Raw genomic sequence first — 22,459 nt, 5'->3', positions numbered from 1 at the left:
TCAAAGTGCCTCCCTCTCCTGAGATGTGCCTGGGAGAATATTTATTAGCATTCCAGTCCTGTGCTAAGACCTACCTGTCATTATGTAATGATTGCACAATGGCCGGGTCTATGTAACTTGTTCTTATTCTTGATCGTTTTACTGGATTTACTAATTGTTTGTTCCTTTTTATTGTAATTTATTTGTTGGTTGTTTTAATATGGTTGTTAACCCCCACCCCACCTGGAAAGAAAGAAAGAAAGAAAGAAAGAAAGAAAGAAAGAAAGAAAGAAAGAAAGAAAGAAAGAAAGAAAGAAAGACCCATCTCAGAAAGGCGCGCTTGCAGAGGAGAAAGGCTTTCTCAAGCTGCTCATTTTCTCTGGTCCTCCACCTCCCACATGTTAAACATTATCTGCAAGAAGTAATTGCAGGATTATTATTTTTTAAATTGCTGTCTCTCCTCTGACAAGTAGCTGTTCTGCCAAAAGTGTGTCAGTTATGGCTCTCTGCCTTACTTGAGGCTAACAATTTCTCAATCTAACCCAGAATTGCCTGCTTAGTTTGGCAACAGCTCTCTAGGGTTGCAGGCAGATGGGCTTTCTCATCACCTTTTATGCAAAGGGAAAAGCCCCATAGCACTAATAATCCCTGATCACGCACAATTATTTAACTGATTGTCACTTTAAGAGTTCAAGGCACCAAGGGTTTCAAGCCAAGCCTCTCTGGGTCTCCCTGCCTCAAAACACTTCTCTGGATGTTTTATACAAGCAGAGCAGAGCTGCATGTCACACAAGCAGCATAATGTGTCCCTGGGATGCAACTGACAGGTACAGTACTTAAGTCACAAGGCAAAGGCATAGCTGTCAAGTGTCCCTTATTTGAAGGGACAGTCCCTTATTCCAACGCCATGTCCCGCTGCTGTCCCTTATTGATAGATGTCCCTTAAATGTCCCTTAAATGATGTCCCTTAAATTTCAAAGGAAGCAGCTCCTCTCCCTCCCTCCCTGCCGGCCAGGGAGGAGGAGGCTCCAACTGTGTTGCTTGGCTGCGTTGCTCACCCAATAAGAAGTCTAAGAACGACTGGGGGTGGAGCTTGCATGCCTTGTGTGTGGCTAGTTAATGCAAGCTGAGGGGGTTTTTGAATGCTGGACGCCATTTTGTTGCACGTGCTGCTGCAAACTTTGCAGTGCAAAGCCAGGCCGGGGAGCCATCTTAAGTTGAGGCTGCATAAGCCTTGTGGTGCATGTGATTCAGATTCTATTCAGTTGAACCTCTGGTTACAAAGTTGGTTGGACAGTGTTCTTGAAGCTACCTGCATGAGTTTGACCAGACTGCAGGAGGACAGGAAGACTGGAGTGCCTGGAACAGGTGAGGCTGCAGGTCCCTTATTTTGGCTGCTGGTCCCTAATTTTCAAGGCTGCTGGTCCCTTATTTTCAAATCTGCAAGTTGACAGCTATGGGCAAAGGTGTAAGCAGACCCTGAACATTTTGATTCAGCCCAGTGCAATGCTGGGAAAAACAGGGGGAGGAAGCAGGATGAGCTCATTCCAAATTTCATTTCCAGTCTCAAATAAGCCTTTAGGCCATTCACCATCTTTATAACTACAGTGGTGCCCCGCAAGACGAATGCCTCACAAGACGGAAAACTCGCTAGACGAAAGGGTTTTCCGTTTTTGAGCTGCTTCGCAAGATGAATTTCCATATGGGCTTGCTTCGCAAGACGAAAACATCTTGCAAGTTTGTTTCCTTTTTCTTAACACTGTTAATACAGTTGCGACTTGACTTCGAGGAGCAACTCATAGAACGCAGTGTACATAGTAGCCTTTTTTGAGGTTTTTAAAGACTTTGGTGATTTTTGAAGCTTTTCCAAAACTTCTTTTGCAGCCATTTGGTAAGTTAAGCTTTTAAAACTTTTTGGGGGGGTTTTGGATTTTGGGTTGGGGTGTTTGGAATTCAAGGACTTGGTGTTGGGAAGGGGTTTGCAAGAATCTGGAAGCTTGTTTTTCCCCCCCTGCATTTTTATGATTTTCTGTGACCATTGGGCCACTCTGCTGTTTTTTTAAAAAAAATTCTGGATTTGAATTTCTGTGTGCTGGGTGGCTGGGGGAACAGTTGGGGAGGGGTTTGCAAGAATCTGGAAGCTTGTGGTTTTTTTTCTACATTTTTATGATTTTCTGTGACCATTGGGCCACTCTGCTGTTTTTTTAAAAAAAATTCTAGGTTTGAATTTTGAAATGCTCTTTACAGTATGTGTGACTTTAAAGAGCACTTAATAAACTCTTGTTGTACCAAATTTGGCTTTGTTTGGACTTTTTTTGACCATAGGAACGCATTAATTGATTTTCAATGCATTCCTATGGGAAACCGTGATTCGCAAGACGAAAAATTCGCTAGACGAAAAAATTCGTGGAACGAATTAATTTCGTCTTGCGAGGCACCACTGTACTGTGTAAACTATTGCCTAGCAAGCCTGAATTAGTGCGTTCACAGCTTGGAATAATTAGGCTGTTATCAATCGCTGCCGTGAAAAGAACAGAGTTGCTAAAAACAAAGTCGAAATAGTTACTATAAGTCAAAATACACGAATGGGTGTAGCCTAATATTAGGCATGACATACCTTCAGAAAAGTTTCCATATATTCTTAGTGTGCAGTTGTGTTCTGTGCCCCTGGAATGCAAGGGCAGAACAGACAAAAAAATATCTTGGCTCAGACAAGGCCTGTTTTAATTGTTGAGCCAACAGCCTACACTGGGTGGTCAGCAAGAAAACAGGCACTCTTATGGTAGGGCCAAGGTCAAAAACATATAATTGTGCCAAGTCAAATTCAGGTAAGCAGACATTATACTGATCTAAGCCAGTCCAAAATCCAAGCCTGGAAGCCATGCCGGGTCAAAAGCCAAAAATATCTGGGAAAAAGAGAAACTGCAAGCTCAGAGGGAGAGAGAAAAAAATGAGTCAAAGCAAGAAAGCCAAGATTTATTTATTTTAAATGTCTTCCTTTATACTACAGCAAATGAAACAGACCATTTATGTTCAGTATCTCTCCTGGCACTAGAACACTGACACAGTTTTGACTGCACTGCCTCGACTTTTTTTTTTTTTGAGAAATAAAAAAAGCCTTTGAGTCTCCGCCATTCATCTCCCTATGTTCAGCTTTGATCAATGAAGTGCCAAACACAGTTCTTTTGTCGAGGGAAATGCCATGTTAGCATTCTGTACAAATGCATTTCATCGTTCCATTTTGTTGCCCCAGTTTGCTTATGTATTCTGTTGGTCATTGGCTATACCTGTCTTTGTGGAACAGGTAATGCACATCTTGAACATGGGGAAGTTGTTAGTGTGATGATAGCATTAAGTTGCAATCCTCTGCACACTTACCTGAAAAAGTAAGTCCTATTGAACTCAGAGGTACTGGTGTCTGAATAGACATGGATAGCATTGTGCTATTAGTTAGCTAAAATGTGTGTTGCTTTATCCACAGTGCTTGCAAATGCCTATATTGCACTGGATGGCCTGTGTCAGCAATTTTAGCTACTAATGGCTGGAGAGACATTCGATTTCTTTTTATGACACTCAAAAAAGCAAAATCTTGATACTACTTGATTACCTAACAGCTTAGGAGGAGAAATATTCAGGTACAAACGCTTGAGTTGGCAGAGGGAAATGTATTGCTTGTAGCGCACATGCCGAGATTTTTATTTTATTTTTAAGATCAGCATTTATAGCATAATAGGAAGGGGGGGCTGAATATATAAACCTGTTTCCCAGTTTAATTTTAAACATGTCTAGCGCTTGTCCTGGCTTTCTCCCCTGCAGCTTCATAGTGATCCAGAAGTGGCAAGAACATTTAAGGTGAGGAGAGATTAGGCAGAATCCACTTGAAATATACAGCACTCAAAATCTGAAGCAGAAAAGTCTTAGGGAGTATGTAAACACTGTACTAAAAAGTAGAAAATGAGTTGTCTGTAACAGCAGTCTGGAAGCGAGTAAGGGGAAAAGGCAGATTTATTTTAACTTGCAAAGAAAAATAAATAAAACTTAAAAAAAATCTACAAAGACTTATTTGGAAACTATAATAAATATTTTTTCATCTGTTCCAGATAAGCAGTTCTTAGTTCTGATAGTTAGGGATGGGAATTTTGGTAATGAGCAAAAACAAGATGGTAAACCGTAAACCATGGTTTACTGTGTATGCATGAATCATACCGCTTCAGCCCTCCACACTTGTGTAAAGAGGATGCAAACCCCATCCTAGGCTTAGTGTTACATCCAAACCAGGGATCACATGGCTCGTTCAGATGTAACACTAAGCCAGAGTTGTTGGTTCGTTCCATCCATCCCAGAGTGAGTGGGGAAGAGCATAGTGGGTGTGAGTCATTCATGCACAGTAAGCCATGGCTTGTGACTTGCTGTAATGTGAAAATGGTCAAAAACATTAGAGGCAGTATACGTCTGAATACCAGCTGCTACCCTGTCCCAGCCTCATCCAGGAAATCTACAGCAATGGCAGCATTAGGAGGATGGGACACCACTGCTCCTAAGTTCAGTCCTTGGCAACTCCACATAGCGCTAGGAAGCCTGGAGAAGCACTGCGGGTCAGTGTAGACAAAACTGAGCAAAATGGGCCAGTGATCTCACTTGGTATACTGCAACTTCCTATGTTCCTGTGGCTGTATTTTTTGTAAAGAAGTAGTCTAATGGAAGGGACGCGGGTGGCGCTGTGGATTAAACCACAGAGCCTAGGACTTGCCAATCAGAAGGTCTGCAGTTCGAATCCCCACGACGGGGTGAGCTCCTGTTGCTTGGTCCCAGCTCCTGCCAACCTAGCAGTTTAAAAGCACAACAAAGTGCAAGTAGATAAATAGGTACCGCTCCGGCGGGAAGGTAAACGGCGTTTCCGTGCGCTGCTCTGGTTCGCCAGAAGCGGTTTAGTCATGCTGGCCACATGACCCGGAAGCTGTACGCTGGCTCCCTCGGCCAATAAAGTGAGATGAGCGCCACAACCCCAGAGTCGGTCACAACTGGACCTAATGGTCAGGGGTCCCTTTACCTTTTCCTTAGTCTAATGGAAAGCTTTAAATGGAAACAGTCCCCATTCAGATCACAAGAAAGTTGTGCAGGTTAATGAATTCAATTACAACAATCTACCTTTCCATTTTTCACCTTTAGGGCTGTGGTGAAAATCTGTACCTGTAAAACACACACACACACACACACACACACAGAGAGAGAGAGAGAGAGAGAGAGAGAGAGAGAGAGAGAGGAACAGGCTTGAATAAAGACAGGATTTTGCTCCTCGATGTCCCAGCATATATTTTTTAATTATTATTTTCTAGCCCAAAGGCTTCCTTTTTCAATCGTCTCTGCAAAAACATCCATTGCATCACTCACACAAATCCCTTCCTTTGTGGCGAGGTAATAGGATATTTCCCTCAGGTCCAAAGTATTCCAGTGTCAGAAGTGGTAAACAGAAAGCCAGCAGGCCAAGGTAAATTTTCACTCTTCTCCGCTGGGAGTGAAACAGACAACTCATTATTTACTAGTTTGGCACCCTTTTCCCCAATGCGCAGATCTAAAAACATAGGCACATGTTATCTAGCATATGGCAAGTTGCCAAAAAACAGAAGTTAGGCTTCCCAGCAGCTGCGTGCGCCACATTGTGGAACATGATATGGGCATGTTATTGGCAAGAAATGAGTGGAATATCCTTATCCGGTAGTTGCGCTACTAACTTCAGGATGTTTGAGAGAGCCACAGTCGAGGGGTGCATCCATGTCGCCATGGGACAAAGGTGTATGTGAAAATATATTAGGCATATGCAAACCCAGATGCATTCAGTGTCCTATCCAAATGTACAATTTCACTTTGCTTAGCTAACAATGGGCATTTCTGGAGGTGTGAATCAGCAGTGGGTCAAAAGCTGTGCTCCGTATGAGTGTCGTAACCCAATCCCTAAAACTGATATACAAGTCTGATTTATCATCCCCTATCAAAACATGGTACGCTCGATTCAACAAACATATCACAATCTGTTTTGGTAGAAAAGGGATCCAGATTTATTAAAAAATAATAACAATAATAATTTGACTCCTCACTTGACATATGGCACACTCATTAAGTTCTCTTTGCTTCTGCTGATAAACACAACCCATAAAGAAAAAGGAAAAGAAAGGAAACCATCAAATCTTTCTCACATAATAATTACTTAACTTCTTGTAAATCGCCCTAAATATGCTTTCCTACCAATAATACCTTGTTGTAGTCTTCCATACTCAGTGCTTTGGGGGGGGCTGTACGCGGGGGTACGCATACCCCTAAACATTTTGTGAATCTGATTTTGGCATTCATTGAGGGGCAGTATTTCAATATGAGCAGGAAAATGAGAGTACCCCTAAACATTTTTTTTAGGCGGAGGAAAGCACTACCTATACTGATAATACGTTTTTCTATGACATTTGCTTGATTTTGTTGTTCCTGCTGCAACAGGAGAACTAATGCAGACATCAAAAGGTATGGCTAATTTTCCACAGCCTCATTATTTTTAAGCACATCGGATGTTCCACCGATGTAGAAAGATGTACATTTTACCACCAATCGAGGATCTGTTTCTGTGTGCCTAGCCTGGATAGCTCAGATGGTAAGAGCATGGTGCTGATAATGCACGTTTGATCCTTGCATGAGACAGCTGCATATTCCTAGGGGGTTGGAGTAGATGATCCTCAGGTTCCCTTCCAACTCTATGGTTCTATGATAACTAAAATAACCCAACATGCTCTAGGCTACAGTCGACCCTTGATTGTGCTATCTTTAAAGTGGGGTGTGGGGGACACAATTTGCAACACCCTCTCCTGCTTTTATTTTTTTTAACCTATTATTTTAGCTTGGTTGGAGGGAATAAACAGACGAAGCATTGGCCTATACCAAAATGGTTCCATTCACAGATGGTTAAGTGTGGATGGAGATTTATTTTCTTCTAGTGGGGGTGGGGGGGACAAATTCGCCACCATCGGAAGCAGGTTTACCTTCAGTAGTGTGTTTAGAATGTGCCTGAGCTGTTGCCCCCACCCCACAACTCCCTATATAATAATAATAATTTATTATTCCTATCCCGCCCATCTGGCTGGGTTTTCCCAGCTACTCTGGGTGGCTTCCAACCGAACATTAAAAACAATACAGCGTCCAACATTAAAAACTTCCCTAAACAGGGCCGCCTTCAGTTGTCTTTTAAAAGTAAAATAGTTGTTTATTGCCTTGACATCTGCTGGGAAGGCGTTCCACAGGGCAGGCGCCACTACTGAGAAGGCCCTTGAATCCCCCCCACCCCCGAATATCCTGTGAACAATAAATTTGGGAAATGTTTGTTCCAAACTTAACCAGATATAATGACCTGTAAAAGAAATCTCCCCTCCCTTCCAAAATCTCTTCTATACTCCACTTCAGCCTTCTCCTTTGGCCTTCTGTTTCATCTTTTCTGTCAGCTTCTCTGTCATACCATTCTGCCAACCACCTGAAGCTTCCTCCACATCCTGGGTGAACTGAGTTCTGCACCCAGCCCTTTCCCACTACAGTGGTACCTCAGGTTACAGACGCTTCAGGTTACAGACGCTTCAGGTTACAGACTCCGCTAGCCCAGAAATAGTACCTCAGGTTAAGAACTTTGCTTCAGGATGGGAACAGAAATCATGCAGCGGCAGCAGCGGGAGGCCCCATTAGCTAAAGTGGTGCTTCAGGTTAAGAACAGACCTCCGGAACGAATTAAGTTCTTAACCCAAGGTACTACTGTACTGTTATCCCTTCTTTTTGCCTCTTTACAAGGCTGAGTCTTCCCTTACAGTTCCTTCCTGTTTGGGGGCACTGTATTCACCAAGGTTGCACTGGAAGATCACACAGAAACTACACAGGGCAAATGCTATCCCCAGAGTACTTTCCTTTGAAGTTTAATGGCAAAGCTTCCCTTGCAGATAAGCGTTTATTGGAATTGCCAAGCAAAGCGATATTCTGAAATGGTCAAGATAAGTACTATTTAAACCTACGGGTCGTATATGTAAATAGCCATAGAACCTGGCATTTAGTGATGGACACTTTAGTAATCAAAGAGATAACAAAGTGAGTTGCAGTAACCTGAATAAGCTAGGAAAAAGAAGACATGTCTTAAAGGAAGCTGATTTAACCTCTGTCTACCCTACAGTACATTTATAAACTGATATTGATCTAGCTAATCAGTTTATTTTCACAACAGCAACAAACTGATCAATAGTTTCTTTCAAAACCTGACCTGAAATCCAGATTATGTGTGTGCTTAGTAACTTGTGCCTCTGTGTGTCAGCAACTATATGGTTATAGAAGCTGGCTGACCAGCCTTTGTGATGCAGGTTGCTTGCTAATGGACCAACATGACTGGCTGATGTTTCATCAGGGAGAGCTAATGGCAGGAAATGTTCTCCTGATAGCTGGAATCTCTCTCTTTGCCTTTTGGAATGCAATACCCAGCAGTTTTTTGGGAAGGTAAAAGTCTCCAGATACTGGGAGGGGGCAAAGGGTTTGCAGCCACTTCTCAGTTTGAGTCTGGAGTAGAGAGCTTAAACTGGATTTTGTAAACTAAGAAGGATTTCCACAGCTGATCCCTGGCGTTTGATGTAGAGTAACAGATTTGCTGCCTGTTGTGGGAGTGCCTATTTACTTCTAACAAGTTCTGCTTAAATATTTGTAAAGAAACGTTAGCAACTCCGATGTTTCCCCCCCCCTTTCAGTTTCTTATACCAACAGTGAACCAAAAACAAACCCCTTGTGTTGCAATAAGAACCAATCACAACAATACAAACACAACACGTAGGCCAATAGTTAGTAGAAAATATAGAATAATATTTAGAATAATATTAGTAGAATATTAGTAGAATAATGATATCATTCAAATTATAGGAGTAAGCCAATCAAACTTCATATATACATTATAACAGAGTGGTAGCGAGGACCGTCAAGCCATGTGTTCAAAACAGATGTCTAAGGACAGTCTCACAATAGTCTTTCAAAAGTTTCAATGGAAGACGTCTCAAAAGCCTCAAAAGGACAGTGTCTCCGGAATGATACTACTGTTTCGTAATAGTCTTCATCAGCTGGAAACTTTTGAGACGTCTTCTGTTGAAACTTTTGAAATACATTGTGAGAATGTATTCACTGTATACATTGAAATACATTGTGGCAGCAGTGAAGGCAGGAGTGAATGAAGCACTTCTCTCCTTATAACCACCACCATTGCAGGTCAGAGTCATGTAGAAACAGCAGCAGGTCACTCCTTCCAACTTCTGAAGTGCTCAAACCAGCACTAGATTGGTGCTTTGTTCACTGCCAGCACCACCAATGCTGCAACCACTGATGGTGGGTTGTGTGACAGTGCTAGGTTTAAACCTCTCTCCCCACCTCCAGCCCAGTATCACAAGAGGGAGGGAAATCACACCCCGGCTGGATCTAGACACATCAAAGAAGTGTTTCAGTTAAACGTGTTGTAAATTTGAACAAATAAATCTGGTATGGAAAAATGGGACTCCACCGCGCCATCTGATGGCACAGGGTTATATTGCATATAAAGGTAAAGGTACCCCTGACCGTTAGGTCCAGTCGCAGACGACTCTGGGGTTGCGCGCTCATCTCGCTCTATAGGCCAAGGGAGCCGGCATTTGTTCACAGACAGCTTCCGGGTCATGTGGTAGCATGACTAAGCCGCTTCTGGCGAACCAGAGCAGCGCATGGAAACGCCATTTACCTTCCCGTCAGAGTGGGCTTGCAGTTTGACGTGCTTTCAAACTGCTAGGTTGGCAGGAGCAGGGACCGAGCAACGGGAGCTAACCCCATCACCTGGATTCGAACCGCCGACCTTCTGATCAGCAAGTCCTAGGCTCAGTGGTTTAGACCACAGCGCTACCCGTGTCCCTTATATCACATATATAACACATATAAACCGCTTTTTCTTTACCAATCTAGCTGAGTCCTAAATCAGATCATCTGGAGCAAGAATGGTTTTCTTCTCCATTCAGGGGTTGGACAGAGATGTGGAGGGAAATATGCCCTAACTCTTCTGAGCCACCTTTTCTCTTTCCTTCTGCTACTTGACCTGTGGGAGGATACACACTCGCTGCCTATCAGACCTTTTCCATCTGTCCCCTCAGACAACTGCCTGGTGTGCTTCCCTCCTACACTGAATAAACTCACTCTCTCAAGGATCTATCTATTATTTCATAGGAAATAAGTGTAAATCTCTTTTATATCTTTCAAGTCTCTTAACATTGTGATGGCATTTCTCCTGTTGCATCAAACTCCCACCCATTACCTATCAGATAAGCAACATCTTTACTGTCTTTTGGGTGACTATTGAAGACATTGAAAAAACAACAACACAACCCTGTCAAGTGAAGATGCTTGTCCCAATTTTTAGCTGCGTTGGAATAAAATGATAGATAGCTAGGATAGATAGATGTCAATCTTACTGTTAAATTGCTTTAGGATGTTTTGCAGGAAGCTGTTCATAAATGAAATAAACAAATAATAAATCCCCATGACCTCAAGCTCACCCCTTCCAGAAACAGCTCAGAAGCTGTATTAAATTTACCACAGAAGTTTATCTCTCTTGTGCATATTTTCTTACTTCCACTGAATTTGCATTTTCAAAATGTCAGGGCACTTTCTGGGCACAATACTTATTGGTTTAGTTTACAGATTGGCCACATTATGGTAGATAAAATCTATATTAGTTGCTGGGCCTCAAGAAAATGAAACACTATCCAAATCGGCACACATGGCCACTCTCCTCCCCCAAAAATCTTCTAATACACTTATCTAATGAGGAATGTGTCCCACAACATCCCATCTATTCAATGACCTCAACACTTTAATAAACACTGAATTACATATTTTACTGTGTCCATTACCGATGTACCATTTGTAAGCCATTACCACCACTCTAGCCATGTTCTCAATATACCAGAACGTTGTGAGTAAAATATATTTCATAATATTATTGTTCCCAGCAAAAGCTGCATATGAAGGGAATTTAGAATGGGCCTGGAGTTGTTGTCAATGTTTCAAGGATCTCTCTTCCGTGGAATAAAAGGGATCTACTAAGCCTTCATGTCTCTGAGCGAGAACTCCACCTGCTGGGCAAACAGCTAACCAATCTAAGAATTAATTGGGTAGCATGGAAAACTATAGGAAGGGCTTTGCATAGGAGTGACTAGCTGCAGCCACCGGCATTGTAAGCAAGAAACTGTTTGAAAGGAAATTTAATGTAATAGTGAAAACAGCATTTAGCAATCCCACAAACCTTTGCAACTGCAATACCAGGAGCCCTTTGAGGCCTGTGGAGAGCTGGAGTTTGAGCAAGGAGGTTTAAAGGGAGTGACTGTGGTGTTTGCAGGCTTTTTCAATGGCGTTCCCAATGTACAAGATTTCACTTAAATGCACAGTGGCTCGGAAAACAACCTCCTGCATAAATGGGGAGTTGCCTGTAGAGCCAAAATGTGCTTGTATTGGGGGTTGTTTGGGGGTATGTCAGAGAGGACTTGGATAAGCTGTTCAACAATAACCCCCAAATCCCCCCTACAAAAAAATAAAAAAGGGTAAAAAGGAGGCAACAGTCTTGCTCAAACTCACTTCCACCTGCCAGCAAGACCCTAGCAGGGCTGTGGATACGGTGGTTAAATTTCACCATCACCACCTTAGGATTGCAGCACAAGCCTGTATAAAAAAATAATAACAGTTCACAGTTCTAATTCTGCAAAAATATTTGATGTATTAGAGTATTTTAATATTTTTTGGAAGCCACCCAGAGTAGCTGGGGAAGCCCAGCCAGATGGGCGGGGTATAAATTATTATTATTATTATTATTATTATTATTATTAAGAATCCCTTACTTATGCAAAGAAGGAAAGATGGTTACCATTCTTTTTTGAGACAAAATATTTCATGGCATTTAAACAATTATTTGCAAACCAAAAAAATAAAAACCAAGCCATTACCATTACAGGAAAAAATATCAATGGTGGTGAACTTCATAAAATCAATTTCATGCATAAAAATACATTACAAATCAGGACATCGGATTTTATTATCAAAGTGCAGCAAATGTTAACCTTTTCCAGTTGAGAAAGAATAGCTATGTCACTCTCACTGAAAAATATACGCATCTCTGTCTCAAACATAACTGGAAGCTCATAGGACCAAAAACAGGCTGTTGATGCAAATCATTGTGTGGTGAGAGAGGAATGTTCTGCACTTTAATCGCTAGATGGCACTGTCATTTGTGGTCTGGTCTGAGCTGATAATGCACCTTGCATAAAAAGATCCTTTTTAAAGTACTTTTGAGATTTGTAATGGCCACCATCCTGATTGGTGTTGTTGTTTTAGCATTTCATGAGAATTATCGGCTGGTTAACCTGATCTTTTGAGTTACAGATAGGTAGCCGTGTTGGTCTGCCATAGTCAAAATAAAAAAATTCCTTCCAGTAGCACCTTAAAGACCAACTAAGTTAGTTCTTGGTATGAGCTTTCGTGTGCATGCACACTTCTTCAGATACACTCTGTATCTGAAGAAGTGTGCATGCACACGAAAGCTCATACCAAGAACTAACTTAGTTGGTCTTTAAGGTGCTACTGGAAGGAATTTTTTTTATTCTGATCTTTTGAAGCATTCTTAGGCGTTTCTAAAATGTAAAGCTCTTGTCCATAAGTGAAAAAAGCAAATGGTCATAAAATAGTGGCAAGTTTCTGTGTCCTCCAGAATTCTTCATCAGGTGAGGTGTTGCACAAAGCAAGTGTTGGGGTATGAGGGGAAAGAAGTCCTAAATCTTCTGTCCTCTGGCCTATTTTTGTACTTCTTTTTTTTTTGTCTGTTTAATAATTAACCTTATTAAAGGTATTTCCTAGCTGTGAGTTTGGGGGTTTATTCTTCTTGCATTCATTCTTATTTGTAGTGTCTTCCCAATATAATCACCAATAGTCAACAAGATTGACTTGTGGGTGCAAAAAATGGGAAAGAAGTGTGCATGTCTTAGGAAGGGAAGGAATACTGCATTTAAAGAGCTACAGAGTGGCTTCTTAAAACAGGTAATCTTTAGTCTATCATTACATCCACCTTCTCCAACTTCAATTAATTAGCCTTGTGAGGTGCAATAACCCTTACTGAATAGGAGTTGAGCCAGATAAGGTCCACTGTTTTTTAATATGTAAAATATCAGTAAGCTGAAGTGAAAATGGAACACCTACAGTCTATAGGGAATGGAACTCTATTTTTTCCTTCTTGCAGTAAATGAAGGAAACCTAGTACAGTATAAAGCTTTTTAAAAACAAAAACAAAACACCACCTAAATAATAATTTTTAAAAATCTCAGTATGTGCTGAAAGGTATCTCTGTCCCATTACGATCTTTATCTTCCCTCACGTAATGTCCATGCGTGTGGAGGATGCTGCCTTCCTATCTGACCAAGCCACTGGTGACCCTGGGCTAATCACTTGACCTCCCGCGGCATCAGTCAAGGTGGCTGGAAAATTGAGTGAAAGAGTGACCCTGGTGAAATCAGACAATGTAACTAAGATGAGCTTGTTTTTTTCCTGAAGAAACCGAAACTGCAGAGATAAATAAATAATCTATCCTGAACTCTGGATCAGAAGGTATCAATAATTTACATTGTTTACTCAATAGTTGTACGACTTGATATTCAGGAAGAAAATGTATCAGAACCCTCTGAGATACGGCTTGCATAAATAACTAGATTCTATTTACCACATATTTGCATGATAACGTAGCCCTGTCTGTCAATAGGTGCTTTCCGAACTCTTCACACTTCAAACGCTTCTCTCAGATTCTGAACTGTCCACAGGATTATCATAGAGGTTTCCAATAGTGTGAAATGTCAATAGGAAAATCAAAAGCAGGAGCGTGTTGACCCTCATACCCGCTTCAGAGGGTGGTCCATCCAGAGTTGTCAGAAGACAGAAGTGTGCATTTTGGCAGAGACACAGCTGCCACTCAAAACAGCCATTTTGTGCTTTTCTGCCAGATGTGATATAAAAGAGACCATGTGGTGTGACATCACTGTAATCCAAGTTTCCCTGCAACCAATGGGAGTGGAAGCAGGGAAACTCAAGAATGTGGTGGCACCATATCACAAAAGCTCCTTTGCTACACATCCTCCAGGACAGAGGAGACGTTGGCTGCTACTTTTATCGCCCATCATCTGCCTTGAATCAGCAACATATCATAGGAATAAGAAGAGTCCTGCTGGATCAGAGCTATAGCACATCTAATCCCACCTTCTGTTTCAAAAGCGGAGAGCCGGGTACCTCTGGGGACATGAGTCCAATAAGACCCTCCCATTCATGTTCCCCAGCAGCTCAAATTCAGAGGCATACTGCCTCAAATACAGGCATTAATCTATAGCCATCATGACTTACCTGGAGAAAACTCCACAGCATTTAATGGAACTTCTCTCTACCTTGCTGCCTTTACCACACTGCAACATTTCCCCCCCTCTTAGGTCAAATCACAGCCAACTCTCAAACTCTACCTCAAACTCTGGATTTGTTTTCTAACTAACTCTGAGTTGAAGAAGGCACCCATTTGTCATCTGGCACAAAGCCTTTGCTTTCTTAATGGTTCATTACCGTTCATTTATTCTCTTAATGGCCCATTTCCCAGGAAATCTCCTGAACACAGGAAGATGGGTCCAGGGTTTATAAGCCTGGCATCCAATTTAATACCCCAAGACTTGATTAAATTCTAACACCTACTGGACACAGGAATTCAGGGGAGTGTGGCACCCATAAACTCATAACACTAGCCCCCCCCCAACAACCAGACACCTGTCCACAGATGTACAGCGGTACCTCGGGTTACATACGCTTCAGGTTACGGACGCTTCAGGTTACAGACTCCGCTAACCCAGAAATATTACCTCAGGTTAAGAACTTTGCTTCAGGATGAGAACAGAAATTGTGCGGTGGCGGCACGGCGGCAGCGGGAGGCCCCATTAGCTAAAGTGGTGCTTCAGGTTAAGAACAGTGTCAGGTTGAGAACGGACTTCCAGAACGAATTAAGTACTTAACCCGAGGTACTACTGTACAACAAACAGAAAAATACAGCTTCCTTGTAGAAAACAAATAACGGCAAAGTGGGTAGATTTGTCTTTAAATGTAAACTGAATGGAATTTCTCACCCATCTCTACTCTCAAAGGAATACATTTCTAAAGCCCGGTTCAGGGGTTCACAAACTCACAATCTGAATGGCATGAAGGGAGAGCAGAGGCATGAATGTTGGCCCTGCTTCCCTATGTTGCGTTCTTACTGCTCAGCTCCATCATTCTTCATGTATTGGAGGGCTAACGTCTATGGAGAGCTAACGTTTCCTCAAACGATTTAGAAACCTGTGCAATTCCAATTGCATGGTTGGTGAGCCCCTGAGCAAAGCTTATGATACATGAGTTTTCAAAATGTTCATTGCACCTGCTTTTTATATGTATAGGTGCCCACTTAAAATATGCAACATAATTCTGGTTGGTATGGCTACTGTGGGGTGTGAAATACATCATCTTAGTTGAGTTTCTCGTAGTTTTCAGTTGTTTCTGAGACGGTTTGGATCCAAGACTAGATTCAGCACAATTTGAAGGGATTGTGGATTCAGTGAGTGGGATACAAGTAAATAAATACAATAATTATGCTTACAGAGGACAGAACTAAAATTCATATATTTTCTATCCTCATGAAGCGTTCATAAATCATCATGTAACTCATTCCAGAGCATTTTCATTATTGCAGGGGGACCAATAAACAGTTGGCTTAATAATAAAATGTCTGTCCAACTTTTACAAGATTTCAAAGTGAAAAGCCATATATATATATATATATATATATATATATATATATATGCGCGCCATTGGATTTTTTCTGAAAATCTTCATAACTTGAAATGACATTTTCTTGTTTTGCAGATATTCCATGTATTCATTTTATTGCTCATAAAAACAAACACACAGACCATGGGAATACTTCAGAATTCACTTTAAGTGTAGAGCGACTAGGGAACGGCCTGAGGTAATTATACTGTTTGACTTGTAACTTGATTCTGTAAAATGACAGTGAGGTACTGTTTGTTTGTCTGTTTGTTTGTTTGTTTGTTTGTTAAATCTGTACAACGCACTTCATCCAAAAATCTGAGTGCAGTTCACAGCATAAAAATACAAAATAAAAACACAAAATATATAATGAAAACAAGAACAAAACAAACCCCCTTCCACAAACACATTTTTAATTAGATATTACCTTCACCTTTCACTGTTCATACCCATTCTAACTTCTACATTTACGTAACATTTTAAACAATATTTTACCTCAAACTTCTTAATTCACCGCAATTGGCAAGGCCAGCCAAAACTTAGCGACCCCTGTTCATACGCATGTTTTATTGATTGATAACTTCTTTGGATTCTGAATCACAAAGTTGCCAAACCATCATAATTCATTATGTGACTTGATCGTGATAATTTCTGTCTTAGTGACATCCGGCTTAGTCTACTGTAATGCATTCTACATGGGTCTGCCTTTGAGGAATGTTCAGAATGTAGATACCAAGGAGTCAACGGGAGCAGGGTGCATAATGCTTTATATTGACAGTTCTACAACATCTTCACGGGCTTCCGGTTAGCTTCTGGTCCCCATTCAAAGTATTTTTTTAAAGAAAACATTTGTTAAGAGAATTAAGGGGTGGTGGCATCTCAGAGGCATTGATGCCCATACGGTTAACGTCTGTTTCTTTTGTTCTGCTGTCACTTTTAGCTAAACGGGTTTTATATATATATAAAAGGGGGGCATATCTATATCTATCATCTATCTATCTCTATCATCTATCTATATCTATCTATCTATCTATCTATCTATCTATCTATCTATCTATCATCTTATCTATCTATGTCTATCTATCATCTATCTATCATCTATCTATCATCTATCTATCTATCTATCTATCTATCTCTATCTATCATCTGTCTATCTATCTATCTATTTATCTATCTATCTCTATCTATCTATCTATCTATCTATCTATCTATCTATCTATCTATCTATCTATCTCTATCTATCATCTGTCTATCTATCTATCTATCATCTATCTATCTATCTATCTATCTATCTATCTATCTATCTATCTATTTCTATCATCTATCTCTGTTTCAAATCATCCCCAGCTTGTACACAATTTCTCTTTTCTAAATGTGATCTCCATTTCGGATGTCAAATACTGCCAATCTCATTCTGCATTCTTTTCTTATGCTCAGTCTGAGTACCTCCATACTGTCAGAGGGGGGATTCAAGCGCATACCAGAAATTTAGGTTTGTGCAATTAAAAGGGATTTATGCACCCCTAGCACAACAAATCCACTTTAAAAAAAAGAGAGAGAAAGCCTGGCATTTTGCTGTTAGGAAAGATATGGGGAAATGTACTGAAAATGTGGGGAGGAAAGAATGGTTAATATTGTATAGTTACTTATCTCCTTGGCTTGGGGGTTGCATAACTCCATACCCTCCAACATTTCTCCGATGAAAATAGGAATGCCCTAAGGAAAAGCGGGGCATTCTGAGATCAAATCAGAAAGTGGGACAGTTTCTGTGAATCTGGAGCTGTACCTGGAAAATAGTGACACTTGGAGGGTCTGCATATTATCAAGCTGACATTGTTTGGATTCTTCACATATGGGTAAAGATGTGTGATTCTCAATATGTGAACATGAGGCAGCCCCTGAGGTAAGAAACTGGGTCAGGAATTTGCAAGGTAGACACAAGATGTTGCCTCATGATATGTTCAATACACCTGCATTCCCAACCATCAAAATTGATAGAGGCTGCAATCCTATGCTCCGTTACCCAGAAATAAGTCCCAACGAATGGAGTTGCTTCTGAGAATATATTGTGCTGTAAAAGATATTGCACAGATTGCACTGTAAATCTCAGTCATTTTTAGGTGCTAATTGCTTCATTGGCTGGAGTTCAAAAAGGCATGTTCATACAAGTACCAGAATGATACTCTTGGATAAAGAAAGTGTAGTCTTTTTAGAAGTTCAGTCCATGTCTAGGTAGCAGTTCTAACATACCAGAATTAGTCTAGCTTTCCCAACACAAAAGCAGGGTGCAAGGTCATGCCAAATAGCCCCACCCATGACACCCCATATAGTTCCCATCCCTGCAGATGTTTGCATAAATGCTGGAAGAGCCGCTATTCAACACATGCAATATCAGCAGAAGAGTTATTCAGGGCCACCCTCTCCCATGTGCTCAGTATGGAGTAATAATGTCTAAATTGGCCTTTTCTTCCTTTCTGCAAGTTAGTCCTGGTCTGGGAGCCATGAAAGACTCCGGAGGTCACCACCTAACTGCTTGTTGTTACCAAAGTTGTTTCAATAAAACCACACTCTGCTTTTTCCCGAATGAAGTGCAGAATGTTTAAGGACTGGGACATTCGCAGGGAAGCCAAAATGCTTGTTTACAAAGCTACTGTACTACCAACCTTACTGTATGCTTGTGAAACATGGACCACTTACAAACACCATCTCCAACTCCTCGAAAGATTCCATTAACGGTGTCTCCAAAAAAATCCGCATATCACTTGGGAAGGCAGGTGAACTAATGCCAGTGTACTGGAAGAAGCAAAGATCACCAGTGTCGAAGAAATGATTCTTCAGCATCAACTTCGCTGGACTGGTCATGTTGTTCAGATGCCTGATTATCATCTTCCAAAGCAACTACTCTATTATGAACTTAAAAATGGAAAGTGTAATGCTAGTGGTCAACAAAAGAGGTTTAAAGACTGTCTTAAAGCATTTTTTTTAAAAAAGAAGAAGAATATAAACACTAACAATTGGGAAACACTGGCCTGCGAGCACTTCAATTGGAGAACAGCCTTTACCAAAGGTGACATGGGCTTTGAAGACACTTAAACTCAGGATGCAAGGGAGAAACATGCTAAGAGGAAGGCACGCTTGGCAAATCCACACCGTGATCAACTCCCACCCGGAAACCAATGTCGCCACTGTGGAAGGACACGTGGATCCAGAATTGGCCTCCACAGTCACTTGCGGACTCATTGTTAAAACCGTGTTTATGAAAGACAGTCTTACTTGGCTACTACGAGCGATCGCCAAAAAAGAAGACAACTCTGCTTAAACCACATTTTGGCATATTCCAAGATCCTTAAAGAAGCTTACAGAAAGAAGCAAAGTATTAATATGGAGATTTTCTAAGAAGCAGGAAACAGCCTGCTGCTGTGTGTGTGTGTGTGTGTGTGTGTGAGAGAGAGAGAGAGAGAGAGAGAGAGAGAGAGAGAGAGAGAGAGAAAGAGTGTGTTTATTTACTATGATGGCTGTATGTCTGGCTCACCATTCTTCCACTATTGGAGAGTAAGCTAACTGATCAACCGAAGAAAGGCCATTATGCAGTTACAAAAATGTGTAATGGGAAAAAAGGGAATTAATTGGAAAAAAAACTGTATTGCAATCTCAGTGTGGACTATACAAATAATTTTAAAATACATCCCATCAATAATCTCAGGAAACACATTTATTATATAGAGCTGGCAGAAATTCCACTTCTGCAGCAATCCTTTGGTAGTATTATTGTTGTTGGTCATGGTAGTAATAATAGTAACAGCCATGGTGGTGATGATAGTATCAATAGTAGTAGTAATATACGTCAGTAACAGGTGGCAAAATAAGAGCGGACAGTATTTTTATGGTGCAGCCATTGGTTTACCTTCTTTTTATTTAGCAAAATGGAAATCAAAGGTGGCGAAGGGATAATGAAGGTCTGGTTGGCACTTACACAGTGACAACATTAATGTCATTTCCAAAACCATACTGAATATTAAATCAATACTGATATGCTTATGAATACCATTTTGTAGTCACTTGGAAAAAAAGCATGCTTTGAAAAATAAAACACTATTTACGGTGAAGCCATAATGAATAAAAAGAAGTAATGATAATAAATAATGTGAAAGTATGTATCACAGCTGTAACCATAGTAACATTACCAAATGAATAATTCACAATGAGTAATATACTTGGTGAATCCTGGGCTATTTTTCTGCTTGAAAAAGGAATGAATGCTAGCAGATGGTGATTTTCTCCACAAGCTGAGGACAGATTCTGCTGGGATGTTCCCCTCCATAAGCCCAGTGAAAGAAAAATGAACTGTGGAATACGACTGGTGTAAAAAAAAAAAAAAAAAGAGTTCCTGGTGGATTTCACCCAACATTTACTTTAAATGCATGGAATTCACTGCCACAAAATAAAGTGATGATTACTATATTAGATGGCCTTAAAGAAGATCAGACAGATTCATAGCTATTGGCCAAGATACATAGATAGGACCGCCTCCTTCAGCGGCTTTAACATTCTATATACAGATAGTAAACTTGGTTCTCCTAGTGCCAATCTTTGTATAGCAATTGAATTTCAATACAGCCCTTCATCCAAAGATCGCAGCAGGGTTTGCAATATAAAAACACGAAAATACATACCATCATAACAAACATAAACAATAACCCACTCACACACAGTTTAAAAGGCCAGAGATTGTTTAATTAACCAAAGGCCTAGGAGAAGAGGAATGTTTTTGCCTGGTGCCTAAAGATATGTAATGAAGGTGCCAGGTGAGCCTTCCTGGGGAGAGCATTCCACAAGTGGGGAGTCACTGCAGAAAAGGCCCCACAGAAAAGGCCCATGGAGGAGGAACACAAAGAAGAGCCTCAGCTTATGGTTGCAGGGTCTAGGTCGGTTGCCCTATAATAATATCCTCCATGCACACAGAAGGAGAGAATGTACACTTGTGCATTTTCCTAGGGAAAGGAACTTATGTGCTTATCACACATATCCCAGGACTTTGACATGGTGCGCCTCATCTACAGAAGAAATTTTCTGTTGAAGGGCGAGGGAGCAAGGCTGCATCTAGACGCATCAAAGAAGCGTTTCGGTTTAAAGCGCTGTAAACTTAAACAAGGAAAACAAGCAGAGGCTTGACAACCATATGTCAGGAGTGCTCTGGTGGTGTTTCCTGCTTGGCAGGGGGTTGGACTCCATGGCCCTTGTGGTCTATTCCAACTCTATGATTCTATGAAAACGGGTAGAGAAAAACGGGACTCCAGGTCGCCGCCTGGTGGCACCATGCTATATTGCACATACAACACATATAAATCGCCTTCTCTTTACCATTCCAGCTAAGCCCTAAGTGACATGGCTTAAACGTTAGTGCCATGGCTTAATTTTAATCTTACTCAGCCTACTAAGCTACTGCTAAATTATTAACATTTTTCGCTGCTGTTAAGAGAAAGAGTAAAAGACCCAGCGATGGAGTTGTTTGCTGTATTAAATGGCACCTCTTAGAGGAAGTGCTCATTATGGAAGTAAAAAGCACTCTGATATATATGTCAATACAAATGTTACTATTTTAGATTGTTATTGATCTACTGAAACTACCACTTTCATGGAACAAGCCTGTTCAAAAGAGGTACTCGGGCTGACTCTAGATGGATTCACATTACTGTCTTGTAGTCTGCAGTTCACACAGACTTTATTTCCCATTCCCTGTATGGATTGAATAATCCTGCTAGCAAGCAAACCTGTGGTATGTACAAGCAAAAATAGTTGATAAATGTCCTACAAGCCATGAACGTCTCTATCTACAGATCGGAATGTCATGCCTAAGTCATTTTGATCCCCATAACTGTTTTGTCAACAGTATCGAACGTAGGAAACTGCCTTGCACCAACTTAGACAATTGATCCATCTATTTCTGTATTGTCCATAACAGGTGTGAGGGACCTTTGGCTTTCCAGAAGATGACAGAATATAATCCCTGTCAGCCCCAGCAAGCATGGCAAATAGTCAGTGATGATGTGAGTTGTATTCCAGCAACATCTAGAGAGATTCCTTACTATGTACTGGTTGGACACAGAGGAATGGTAGGAGGAACCAGTTGAGGAACCCCCAAGGGATGAAGGCTCAGAGCCTGCAGATTATTGGTGGTGGGATGACAATGAGTGGTTGGAGGAAGAAGAGCCTGAAGACTGGGAGGAGGTGTCGGACACTGGAGACCTCTCCAGTGTCCAACAGGGCTTGGTGGGCAGGGAGAGTCTGTGGCAGAGAGAAGTCCCGAAGCAGGGTCAGGAACTGAGGCAGGAAAGGAGGGAGGCCAAGAGGCAGAGGTAATGAAGAGTCACAAGTGGTCTCTCTCCCAGAACCAGGTGAGGCATGAAGAAGGCGGAGGAGAGTTAGCTTCACGCAGGCCAGGCACAGTATCAGATTGGTTGGGGGAAATGCTGGACAGGAGAGGGCTTAGGCGGCTGTGAGGAGGTGGGGCCTTCTGTCTCAGCAACTGCTTCATGGGGGTAAGTCCTGCTGGAGAGGAGTTCTGTGCCGATCCTGCTTTTGCTAATAAAGAGTTAACTCC

General features: G+C 41.3%; 1 long non-coding RNA gene across 1 annotated transcript; it reads left to right on the top strand.

The window, feature by feature from the left end:
- Window positions 1-836: 836 nt before the first annotated feature.
- Window positions 837-16,057, top strand: LOC310703479. The gene is made up of 3 exons (XR_014524173.1): window positions 837-1,347; window positions 13,585-13,638; window positions 15,955-16,057. It is a non-coding gene; the product is annotated as an uncharacterized lncRNA (long non-coding RNA).
- The last annotated feature ends 6,402 nt before the right edge of the window (window positions 16,058-22,459 follow it).

The sequence above is a fragment of the Podarcis liolepis genome (genome assembly GCF_965112155.1).
Source record: "Podarcis liolepis genome assembly, chromosome: 3".
NCBI classification, from domain to species: Eukaryota; Metazoa; Chordata; class Lepidosauria; order Squamata; family Lacertidae; genus Podarcis; species Podarcis liolepis.
Note: the sequence above shows the minus strand (reverse complement) of the source record. Positions and strands in the feature narration are given on the sequence as shown.